This window comes from Megascapheus bottae, chromosome 3, assembly GCF_031878675.1.
Source record: "Megascapheus bottae isolate mThoBot1 chromosome 3, mThoBot2.hap1, whole genome shotgun sequence".
Lineage (NCBI taxonomy): Eukaryota > Metazoa > Chordata > Mammalia > Rodentia > Geomyidae > Megascapheus > Megascapheus bottae.
In genome coordinates, this window is record NC_143511.1 from 48,394,857 (window position 1) to 48,407,836 (window position 12,980).

At 41.9% G+C, this 12,980-nt stretch overlaps 1 long non-coding RNA gene across 1 annotated transcript; it reads left to right on the plus strand.

Moving 5' to 3' along the window:
* Positions 1–228: 228 nt before the first annotated feature.
* Positions 229–12,743, plus strand: LOC150065448 (uncharacterized). Its single transcript, XR_016534775.1, has 3 exons — positions 229–294; positions 12,392–12,581; positions 12,682–12,743. It is a non-coding gene; the product is annotated as an uncharacterized LOC150065448 (long non-coding RNA).
* The last annotated feature ends 237 nt before the right edge of the window (positions 12,744–12,980 follow it).

The following is a 12,980-nucleotide window of genomic DNA, read 5'->3' on the forward strand; positions in this document are numbered from 1 at the left end:
GAGAGAGAGAGAGAGAGAGAGAGAGAGAGAGAGAGAGAGAGAGAGAGAGAGAGAGAGAGAGAGAGAGAGAGGAGACAGACTATGAATAGCGATTGGAAACTATGAATAGAGGTTGTGGCAGAGCACATTCTCAGCAACGTGCAATCTTATTGGTTCAAGCTAGCAGGGCAAAGAGAAGGCTTCTATTCTACTATCAAAAGGGGGGAGGGAGAGAATATTCTGGGCAGCAGAGAACAGGCAGGAAGACATTTTGGGAAAGCCCTATACATAAATCCTCATATACTGATTTACAAGGTATGTTAGAACTCTTCATATGGTCTAAAAAATTGAAAATATTTGCTTGTAGGAAGAGTAAGAGATCAAGGAGGTAAATTGGAAAATGGCTCAGGAAGAATCCTGGAAATTTAAGAAGTTATGACCAAAACTGGGTAGATAGGTTACTACTTCAGCAGTGAAAGTGGATCCAACAATAGAGAGATGTGACAGATTCACATATAGAATTAACTTCAGAGAATATATAAACAAGCAGGTTTTAAAGTTTTCGCCTACCAAACCTCGTGTAAATTAGTCCACTAACTATGCAAACAAAATGGATTAAAGATAAACTTTAAACTCTGCTTGTAAAATACCCAGATTTTTTTCTTTCCCTCTCATTCCCTTTTTTGCCCCTGTGGATTCTAAAGACTTTTTGTTTGCAAAGCAATGGTTAGCAGAAATTGGAAAACCACAACCAACTTCTGCCTGCTTCCTGTTTTTGCAAAGAAAATCCTATTGGAACATAGCTATTTTCTGTTGGTTTTGGCTGTTTGTGGCTCTCCTAAGCTCTAATGACAGACTGGAGTGATCTTCATGAAGATCCAGTGGCCCACAAGATAAAAATATGATTTGTGTGTGTATGTGTGTGTACATGTGCACACCTGCTACAAATACTGGAGCTTGAATTCAAGAGTCTTTTGTTCTTGCTTGGCTTTTTCCACTCAAGGCTGATACTTTACTACTTGAGCCACATCTCCACTCCTGGCTTTTGGTTGATTAATTAGAGATGGAGTATCTTGAATTTGTCTGCCATGGCTGGCTTTAAACCTCAATCCTCAGATCTCAGTCTTTTGAGTAAGTAGGATTATAGGTGTGAGCCACCAGTGTCAGGTTTGGCTAACTCTTGTGTCTAGAGTTCTGCTAGTTAAGATATAATTTGTATATCATTCTCATCTTCTTTACATGCATAAAAGGTTAAGTGCAGAAGATTTATTTCATGATTCCAAAATTTTACCTTACAAGTGATTATGGAAGCCAGGAGTGATGGGACATGGCTACAAATCAAGGAAAAGAGTCCAGGAAAGAAAAAAACGGGCGCTGGTGGCTCGTACCTATAATCCTAGCTATTCAGGAAGCTGAGATCTGAGGCTCGAGGTTCAAAGCCAGTTTGGGCACAAAAGTCCATGAAACTCTTCTCTCCAACTAACCACCAGAAAACAGGAAATGGCACTGTGACTAAAGAGGTAGAGGGATAGTCTTGAGCTGAAGAGCTCAGGGACAACACCCAGGCCCAGAGTTCAAACCCCATGTCCAACAACAACAACAAAAAAAAAAAAAAGAAAAGAAAAGAAGGAAGGAAGGAAGGAAGGAAAAACAAATGGCTGATGATGTAGCTCAAAACGTTAGAGTGTTGCCCGAAAATCTCTAGGCCTGATTTAATCCTCAAAACTGGAAGAGAAGGAGAAAGAGGAGGGGGGTAGGGAGGAAAGGGGAAAGGGAGAGAGAAAGAATATGGGAGCTGGTGATTCCTATAATTCTAGCCACTCTCCCTCCCCAACTGGCTGACCTCTATATGAGGTCTGTGGCAGTCATAAGAATATCCTTAACTATCACACAGAGCAACTGATAATAGAATCACGACATCTGGAACATGGATCAGTTTTGGGCTAAGATGGTAGAACTTAGAAGTGGTCACAGGCAAGATAGAAAGACAAAGAAAGGTTGTTTAGGGGCCGGGAGTTTTGCCTAGTGGTTAAAGTGCTTGCCTAGCATGCATGAAGACCCGGGTTCGATTCCTCGGTACCACATACATAGAAAAAAAAAGCCGGAAGTGGTGCTGAGGCTCAAGTGGTAGAGCTCTAGCCTTGAGAAAGTCCAAGGACAGTGCTCAGGCCCTGAGCTCAAGCCCAGGACTGGCAAAAAAAAAAAAAAAGAAAGGTTGTTTAGATCAAGCAGGAAAAAGTAGTTGCCCTTAAGGCAGATTAAGGGCTTTCAATGCTAGCAATTACAGTATGTGGCCTAGTGATTAACTGCACTGGTGTGTAGGGTGTGTAAACCATTGTTTTCCTATGTAGTAGGTCTATAAGCTTAACCAATGTATTTAACCACATAATAGTTCAGTTTCCTCACTTACAACATGAGACACTAATAAAAATAGAACCCATCTTTTCAGAGCAGTACCTAAAGGGTATGTGGTATGGGCTCAAAACAAGTATTAACTAGTAAGGTAAGTGCTGATTCCTCTGGCTGAGATAGCCAAGAGAAATTTTCCTGTAAATACATATGCCATTTCTTTTCACATTTACCATTTCTGTGCTATTAACGTTTAAGAAGTTTTCAGATATCTCAAATATCTATACAGTATTAAAATATTCTTAGGCTGCCTGCAGTGCTATTAATTTCAGGGGATCGGGTTTCTAGGTGAAAGTTCACCAGAGAGTATTTATCATTGTATCTAGAGCAAAGTTCAGAGCTCAACAGAGCAGCTGAGTTATTTTATCCTGACAGCAGTAAACTTTTCCCCATCATGAGCTGGACATACAGTGTTAACAGGAAATGACTCAAATCTGGAGCAAAGTTAGTCCCATGTGCATTGAAAGGTTGTGTAAGACAGAAATGATCTTTGCTAAGTGTCACACACACAAGGGGACAAGATACTGTATTGCTCAAGGTGCTGGTATGCAATCAGTCTTTAGAGCAGTCAGAGAATCGCATGTCAGCCAATGAAAAAAGCACTTGGCTTGCCAGCAAGAAGCTGCCTTGGGTTTCTTCCCCAGAATGAGAGAGAGACCACAGATCATCATGTCCCAGTGATGTGAGGATATGTGTCCTCCACAACAGTTTCTATTTTGGGGGTTCAAACTCATCTGTTTCCTAACTTCTTTCTTTTTTTTTTTCTTTTATTGTCAGTCACAGGGCTTGAACTCAGGTTCTGGGCACTGTCTCTGAAGGGTTTTCTTTGCTCAAGTCTAGTAATCTACCTCTTTAAATCACAGCTCCATTTTCAGTTTTCTAGTGGTTAATTGGAGATAAGAGTCTCATGGACTTTCCTGCACAGGCTGGCTTTGAACCATGATCCTCCAATCTCAGGCTCCTGAGTAGTTGGGATTACAAGTATGAGCCACTGGTGTCTAGTTCCTAATGTCTTTAACTCTTTTCCATAGATCTCTATTTTTTTTTTGTCTTGCCTCGGCTAGTTTGTCTACTCTGTTTCCATGGTGGCAAGAGGAAGAAATTATGTGATTATTATTATCCTGCAGCCATTAGGATTTAACAGTTTGCATTTCAGCTCAATGCCTGATTTGCACTGAACATTTGATGGTTTGTTCCAATCATGATTTGTTTACTCTTAGAACATCAGAGAGCAAGCATTTCCTTTCATGAGCTTGTCTCAAGTAACCCCTGAGGTTTGGCCATCCCGGCCTCAGGTCTGGGAGTTTGGCCTAGTGGGTAGTGTTTGCCTAACATGCACCAAGACCGGGATTTGATTTCTCAGTACCACATACATAGAAAAAGCCAGAAGTGGGACTATGGCTTAAGTGGTAGAGCTCTAGACTTGAGAAAGCCCAAGAACAGTGTACAGCCCCTGAGTTCATGCCCCAGGACTGGCAAAAAAAAAAAAAGGGGGTGGGGGGAATGTGGCTTCATCCCAGTTAGCTCCACTTCGACTGCCCATAAATGTCAGGTAAATTGATAGGCAAGAAGCAGAGCACTCAAGAGTGGAGCTCCTTCTCTAGTACATCGGCATGCTTTCTATGAGCAGATAGGAGTTTCCAGCAGGAAGAATGGTTCAATGGTTTAGGAGATCATGGCTAAGAAAAGATGGAAAATCCAGGAAACTTTATTTTAGGATTTTCAAGGCTTTCATTAATCATGGGCTTTGGAGAAACTCAAGGAAGTTCCCAACTCCAAATAAGCTGGCCGAGGGCCAAACTTTTGGGATGCTGGGGTGGGGAATGTGTCTGCTTAGAAGGTTTGTCCTCTCCTTAGCCCAAAGAGGCCAGGTAAAGGCTTCAGGACAGCAGGCAATATCAATATCATTTTGCAGTTACATCTTTTCTGTAAGAGGCAGAGCACCTGGTCTGAGATGTCATAAGTATAGGTCTTTTTTTTTTTTTTTTTGCTTGAGCTCAGAGCCTGAGCACTGTCCTTGGACTTTCTCAAGGCTAGAGCTCTACCACTTGAGCCCCAGCACCACTTCCGGCTTTTTTCTATGTATGTGGTACCGAGGAATCGAACCCGGGTCTTCATGCATGCTAGGCAAGCACTTTAACCACTAGGCCAAACTCCCAGCCCTGTATAGGTCTTTATAGCTATAAGGGACAAACCAAACTTACAGCATCAGTGCTTCCTGGAAAACCATAATTTATCCTTAGATCCCCTGCCATTTCCTAACCTTCCACCCTGGTACTCTATTACCCTGCTACCCTGGTACTGTATTACCTTGGGCCCAGTCAACTGAAGTAGCACCTACCCAAACTCTGAGAAAACCACTCAAAACTACATCTTTTCTCACCATGCTTGGACCATTCACCTCCAGTCTCCTTGTTCATATATCCACTCCAAGAAGTGATTTTTAACCATAGTGGTAGAAAATACTATTCTAGAAATGCTTATTACACTGAGATTCATTTTCTTGGCTAGTTGGCCCCAGACATTAGGAAAAGTTTCCAATACAGTCACTGTGTCTCCAAACCTCTAATATTTAATTACTACAAATAGCCTTCTCTTTTTTTCTTTCTTCTTTTTTTTGGGGGGGGGGGGTTCAGTCATGGGGCTTGAGCCCAGGGTCCGGGTGCTACCTCAGAGCTTTTTCCACCCAACTCTAGGGTTTTACCACTTTAAGCCACAGTGCCACTTCTAGTTTTCTGGTGGTTAATTTGAGATAAGAGTCTCCATCAGGGCCTGAAGTTTGGCCTAGAGATAGAGTGCTTACCTAGCATACATGAAGACCAGGTTTGATTCATCGGTACCACATACATCGGTACCACAGTAGTGCTGTGGCTCAAGTGGTAGACTTCTGGCCTTGAGAAAGCCCAAGGACAGTGTTGAGGCCCTGAGTTAAAAACCCAGGACTGGCAAAACAAACAAACAAACAACAAAAAAAAAAACACCCAGAAAAAAAACAAAAACCCTTTGCAATAAGACTCGAAGCAAAATAAGAATCTTATAGTTTAGTTATGTGTGAACAGGTTATTTTAATGTATTCCATTCTGTCATGAATTAGATTTGGTTAAAGAACATTGTAGAAACAGTACCCAGGAGATAAAGAGACCTAAGAACAAAACAGCAGCTGAAAGGGAAAAGAACTCCCTGCTTTTTTTCTGTACCTGCTAAGATTATGCTAAAATTTCCATTTGTTCTCTAGTTACCACTTGAATTCACAAAAGTCTATGAACATCTTGTTTCTTTGGAAGAATTCTTAGGGATAACAACTAATAATGAAAACTTTCAGTTGCCACTTCCCCTTTTCTAGTGATCAATTGGAGATAAGAGTCTCAGAGTCTTTAGTGCCCAGGCTGGCTTTGAATCTTGATCCTCTTATCTCAGCCTCCTGAGTAGCTAGGATTATAGGCAGGAGCCACCGAACTAAGCCCCATGAGACTCTTATCTCCAATAAACTACTCAAAAACAATCCAGAAGTTGTGCTGTGGTTCAAGTGGTAGAGTGCTAGCCTTGAGCAAAAGAAGCTCAAAGAAAGTGCCCAGGTCCTGAGTTCAAGCCCCAGGACAGACAGACAGACAGACAGACAGACAGACAGACACACACACACACACACACACACACACACACACAATTGGCTACAAATGTGACATGGCTATCTAAAACAACTAAAGAGTTTAAATAAAGGTGCCTTGTGTTGGCCGGGGGGGGGGGGGGGGGGAGGGGCGGGGGGAGCGGGGAGTAAAAGAGTGCTTCTAAAAGCCAAAATAAAAACTCCAGTGGAGCTGGGCTCTGATGGCTCAGGCCTATAGTACTAGCTGAAATTTGAGGAGGCTGAAATTTGAGGATTGAGGGTCAAAGCCAGTCCTGGCAGGAAAGTTCATGAGGCTCTTATCACCAATTAGCCACCGGAAAACCAGAGGTGAATCTGTGGCACAAAATGATAGAGTGCTACCCTTGAGCAGAAAAATTCAGGGATAGTATCCAGGCCCTGCCCCATGACTGACAAAACAAAGCAAACCTGTGCAAGCAGTGGGCTATCTCTCATTGAGTGTTGGCTAGATAGACTCTCATTCTCCCACCATTATACAGGCTTCTGCCACTGCTGTTGGCTGCACATCAGATCTGGACAGTAAGTTCCTATTGCTAGAGATGCCATGTGCTCTGGTTATAGGACATGGAAATCAACCTGAGGAAGAACTGGAAGCTTCTTCTCTGATGGCTAGCATTCATAATGTATTGTTCCAGCTGCTGGGAGAGACTTATCACCAATGGCCCTACTTGGCTACCCACACTGTCTTGTTGCACTCTCAGCAGGCCCTGTGGATAAGCCCACTGATGCAATACTGGTAAAACCAGTATAACTAACCACATTCTAATTGGATCTTTGGCCTGCTCCATCAAAGTGACCCAGGGTTGGTACTGCAAGTCAGACCAAAGATCTGTAGCGGGGATACTCAAGGGCCCCGGTTGGGAAATTCTGATTTGTTGTGGTAATTAGGATAAAACTACTGTCTAAGCACTTAGGACTGTGCCTACAGCTAAGTGCTGTTACCAGCCACAGTTCAGGGGAGCCTCTTGCAATGGATATTGAACATAATGACATCTCAAAACAAATCTAGGGCTGGGAATATAGCTTAGTGGTAGAGTGCTTGCCTACCATGCATGAAGCCCTGGGCTCTATTACTCAGTACCAGATAGACAGAAAAAGCCAGAAGTGGCACTATGGCTCAAGTGGTAGAGTGCTAGCCTCGAGCAAAAGAAGCTCAGGGACAGTGCCCAGGCCCAGAGTTCAAGCCCTGGGACTAGCAAAAAACAAACAAACAAAAAATCCAACTGTTGGGGCTTCCAAAGTTTCACCTGCAAATGATGATACACCAGGTTTTTTCAGCTAATATTGTAAGATGAGCACATTCTCATCAACCAACATCCCTAGTTCAACTACGGCATTCCCTCACTTCCTTCTGATCTCAGTCTCATCATAACCTATCAAGGGCAAGGACAAAAGGAGAACCTGTAGATAGTCAAAGGCCCAGTTCAGGAGGAAGTAGTTTTGGAAAAATGTTTATGGTATTTTTTTCCATTTATTATTATTATTATTATTATTATTGCCAGTTCTGGGCTTGAGCTCAGGGCCTGAGCACAGTCCTTGGGCTTTCTCAAGGCTAGAGCTCTACCACTTGAGCCTCAGCACTACTTCTGGCTTTTTTTTTCTATGTATGTGGTACCGAGGAATCGAACCCAGGCCTCCTGGGCAAGCACTCTACTACAAGGCCAAACTTCCGGCCCCTCTTTTTCCATTTTTATGTTTTACTGTTGTGATAAAGGTGATCTACAGAGTGGCTACAGTTATGTAAGTACAGTAATGAGTACATTTTTGGGAGGATAATGTTGCTTCTTCCCTTGCTTTCTCCTAATTCTTCCCTCCCGTCCCCACCCTTTTCTGTTTGAAGAATATACCGGTTGCCAGGCCCTGGTGGCGCCTAGCTGTAGTCCTAGCTACTCAGGAAGCTGAGCTCTAAGGATCACAGTACAAAGCCAGCCTAAGTAGGAAAGTCCACGCAATTTTTTTTTCTTATTTGTCTGCTCTATGCCTTGAAACCAGGGCCGGTGTGATGTCACTGAGCCTCTTCGTGTGCAAGGCTAACACTTTTCCCACTCAAGCTACAGAACCATTTACAGCTTTTTTTGAGTAGTTCATTGGAGATAAGAGTCTTACAGACTTTCCTGCCCAGGTTTGTTCCCAACTGTCACACTTAGATCTCAGCCTCCTGAGTAATTCGAATTACAGACATTAGGCACCAGTGCCTGGCATGAATATATGAGTACTTTATAAATCCTGGCTTCTTTTTGTTTTTGTTGTGGTTATGGGGTATGAACCCAGGGCCTAACCGCTGTCCCTGAGCTTCTTTTGTTCAAGGCTAGTGCTCTACCACTTGAGCCACAGTGCCACTTCCTGTGAATTTTTTTTTTTTTTGCTAGAACTGGAGCTTGAACTCAGGGCCTGGGCACTGTAATTGGGCTTTCTCAAGGCTAGCTCTATACCACTTGAGCCACAGCATCACTTCTAACTCTTTCTGTGTATGTGGTACTGAGGAATCAAACCTAGGGATTCGTGCAAGCTAATTGAGCACTCCACCACTAGGCCATGCTCCTGGCCTCCGTGAAATTTTTATTTTCAATAAACGACCCCCAAAAAGCCAAAAGTGTAGTTTATCTCCAGTTAAACACCAGAAAACCAGAAGTAGAGCTGTGGCTCAAAGTGGTAGAGTGCTAGCCTTGAGCTGAAAAAGCTTAGAGACAGTGCTCAGGCCCTGAGTTCAAGACCTATGCCCAACAAAAACAAAAACAAGCTCCATGTCTCAGGCCTATAATTCTAGCTACTCCGGAGGCTGAGATCTGAGAATCAAGGTTCAAAGCCAGCCCGGGTACAAAAGTCTGTGAGACTCTTATCTCCAATTAACCACTAGAAAAATGGGATGTGGTGATGTGGCTCAAGGGATACGGCAGGAGCCTTGACCTGAAGAGCTCTGGGACAGCACTCAGGCCCAGAGTTCAAGCCCCATGACCCACCAAAAAAAAAGGGGGGGGCCAGGAGTTTTGCCTTTGTGCTTGCCAAGCATGCACAAAGACCCGGGTTCGATTCCTCGGCACCACATATACTTAGAAAAAGCCAGAAATGGTGTTGTGGCTCAAGTGGTAGAGCTCTAGCCTTGAGAAAGACCAAGGACAGTGCTTAGACCCTGAGTTCAAGGCCCAGGACTGCTAAAAAAAAAAAAAAGATGATGAATATGGAAACTATGGTATATACATAATGGAATAATAACCATTTACAAAAAATGATATCCTGTCATTTGTGACAACAAATACATTAAGTAAAATGAACCAGGCATAGAAAGATAAATATGCATGTTCTTATTCATACATGAAACCTGAAAAAGCTGGCTGGCTTTAACCCATGATCCTCCGATCTCAGCCTTTCGAGTAGCTGGGATTACAGGCACAAACCACCAGCACTTGGAAGCCGTTCTTTTTTTTTCTGTTCTTTTCTTTTCTTTTTTTTTGCCAGTCCTGGGCCTTGAACTCAGGGCCTAAGCACTGTCCTTGTATTTTCTCAAGGCGAGAACTCTACCACTTGAGCCACAATACCACTTGTGGCTTTTTCCTATGTATGTGGTACTGAGGAATCGAACCCGGGCCTTTGTACATGCTAGGCAAGCACTCTACCACTAGACCAAACTCCCAGCCCAGCCATTCATTTTTCATAGATATCTATGTTTATTCCATATCTTAGCTAGAGTGAATTTTGTGGCAATAAACATTGAATACAGAAATGTCTTTGATAGGAGTCAAGAGCATGGTGTAGTGGTAGAGTGCTTGCCTAGCATGCATGAAACCCTGAGTTAGATTACTTGGTACCACATACACAGAAAAAGCTGGAAGTGGTGCTGTGGCTCAAGTGGTAGAGCACTAGCCTTGAGCACAGAGAGGCTCAGGGACACTGAGGCTCTCAATATCATTAGTCAGATAATGAATACATTTCTTTTTGGATAATGTCACTCCTTTCCTCACTATCTCTCAGTTGCATTTCTTTTTATTACAAAAGAGATTAGGAATCTGTTTCAGAATTTAGGAAAGCGGGTTTATACACAGAACAAATCTACTGTGACAAAGGTTTTCCCACAGTGCTCTGGTTTAGGAAGGGAGGTCAGGTAAGGCTCCACAGAGGAGGTGGCAGCCAGGTGCTGAAGGATCAGTGGCAATTCTATGGCATACATTTATCTCTATATCTAACTGTAAATTTCAGACAATTGAAGAATATATTTTTCTGGATAATTGAGGGGATTTCTAGTTCTACTGAGCAAGACAATTGAAGAATATATTTTTCTGGATAATTGAGGGGATTTCTGGTTCTACTGAGCAAGACACTGAAATCCCCATCTATGACGGAGTAAACCACAGAACTGGCTGTGGGACTAGATTCTCCTAGAGACCAAGCAGGAACTCTACAATGCATGTCTGGTGCTTTCCACTTTCTGGATGTTGAGCGACATCTAATGGCCAAATAGTAAATAACATCTTTACTGTATTCCTGGCTTTGTTGTTTTAATTGTAGAGGTGATGTATAGAGGAGTTACAGTCACACGAATCAGGTAATGAGTATAATTCTTTTTGAACCATGTCTCCCATTCCCTCGCTCTCTCCCTGTTTTTCTCTCCTGTCCCCACCCACAAGATGTACAGTTCATTTTCTACATAGTCTAGTGACTGTCACTGTGTATTTGTTCACCCTTTGTTCTGCCTTTTCTGTGCCCCCTTACTCTCCCCAAAACAAACAAGCAAAACAAAGGAAATGACAGCAGCAAAAAACCAGCAACAACAGCTACCAAAAAAAATCTCTTCTATCCTTTTCTTGGAATTCATTTCATAAAATGTTATTTTATATGATCATCTGCATATAGCTATTGAGCCTCTGACATCTGCTCCTATACATATCCTCCTTTTGGCCTCAATGTATAGATACCTACAGACCTATCTAATTTATCATGTCCCCGTGTCCGTGTGCATATATATACATATATATTTAATAATTCATTATGTGTACTTGTTTTATTTATTTATTTATTTATTTATTTATTTTGCCAATCCTGGGGCTTGAACTCAGAGCCTGGTCACTGTCCTTGAACCTTCTCAAGGCTAGCACTCTACCACTTGAGCTACAGCACCACTTCTAGTTTTTTCTGTACATGTGGTACCAAGGATTTGAACCCAGGGCTTCATGTATGCTAGGCAAGCACTGTACCACTAAGCCACACTCCCAGCCTTACTTGCTTTATTATATTCAGGAAAAAGTCTCTTATAGTAGCAGTGCATAGACAGTTCCAAAAATTACCGCCAGATATGTGGAAATGTTAGGTCTTACTTTTTCCTGTGAATAAAGACAAAATAGAATCCAAGAAGGCAATTAATTCACATGATATAATGCACTGAATGAAAGGGAAAACTACCTCATTTTGTCAATTGACTTCCAGGACTGAGAGCATAGCTCGAGTGGTAGAGTTCTTGCCTAGCAAGCCTCGCACCACAAAGTAGGAAAAGCTGGGTGCCAATACCCCATGCCTGTAATCGTAGCTATTAGGATATTGAGACCTGGAGAACTGAAGTTCAATGACAGCCTTGACACTTCAAAAGAAAAAAAAAACAGAATAGAGGTATGCCTCAAGTGATAGATCAGAAGCCATGAGGAAGCAAGCCAAGTAAACTTGAAATTGCAAAAAATAAAATAACTTCCAGAAGTATGATTTTCCACAGGTAATGAATCAGTAATATTCTGGCATAATTATGCTTTTGCTCCAATAATAGAGGAATAGTGAGTGTATACTCATTCATTTTGAAAGCATGGGTGAAAAAGGCCAATCCTTTCTGAGCACATTCGGCACCATTAGTTTACAATTTCACCTATTGTACTTAAGATACTGTGGTTAGTTATTGGCCTTATGCTCTTGAGGTATAATATTTTGTTTTCAGACTATCAGTGTTCAAATAGACAAGTTCCTACAATGACAAGTTATATATTTTAAAAACCCAGTAAAGAGGCAAAATGGCAGAATCTGCAGAATGAAAATGGGTATGCCTAGAAGCAGGGTTTTTTTTTTGTTTGTTTGTTTGTTTGTTGCCAGTCCTGGGGCTTGAACTCAGGACCTAGGCAAGTCCTCAAGGCTAGTGCTCTATCACTTGAGCCACAGCATCACTTCAGGTTTTTTCTGTGTATGTCGTACCTAGGAATTGAAACCAGAGTTTTGTGCATGCTAGGCAAACACTCTACCACGAGGCTACACTCCCAGACCCTAGAAGCTGATATTAGAAGCAGTTTCTTTTTTTCTTTTTTCTTTTACTATTATAGAAATACTTTTAATAGTTTTCCATTATTACTTGTCTATTTTTGTTGGCCAATAACATTTACTATGATTTAGCTGGACTACAAAAACTCCCTTTGATCAAACTGTTAATGAATTGTGGATGGGATTTATAAGAGTAAGGTGAACTGAAGAATCCGTCCATGCATCCATGTGGTTCAGCGTGTGACAGAAGCAGTTTCTTTGGACATATCTTTTCTCCTCCCGCCCGATCAGCATCCTGATACACCATGGAGGCTTCAGTAAAGTGAGTGATATCAAAAAGAACTCTGTTGAAACGTAGCCTTCTAATCCAAAATGGAGCTTTATCTTGTGTTTGTCACAAATCGACCTATTCTTTCTTCCAGATAACTATAATTGCCAAGTAGAGATTGGTTGGGCCTTCAGTAGCTAGATGATTGCATACTACCACCCTTCTGTGAATATTCCATTCCTGACTTAAGTAACTGTAACTCCTTTGTACATTACCTTTATAATAGCAATAAAAATTTACCAAAAAAGCAAGGGTTGCTTTAATTATAATTGTAAAGCAGCCAATACTTCTTGAGAGCTTGCTAGATCTTATGTACTTAACTCTTTATATATATTTTTTGTATTGCTATGGATAGATCCGGGGTATTATGCATTCTGGGAAAGTACCCTTATT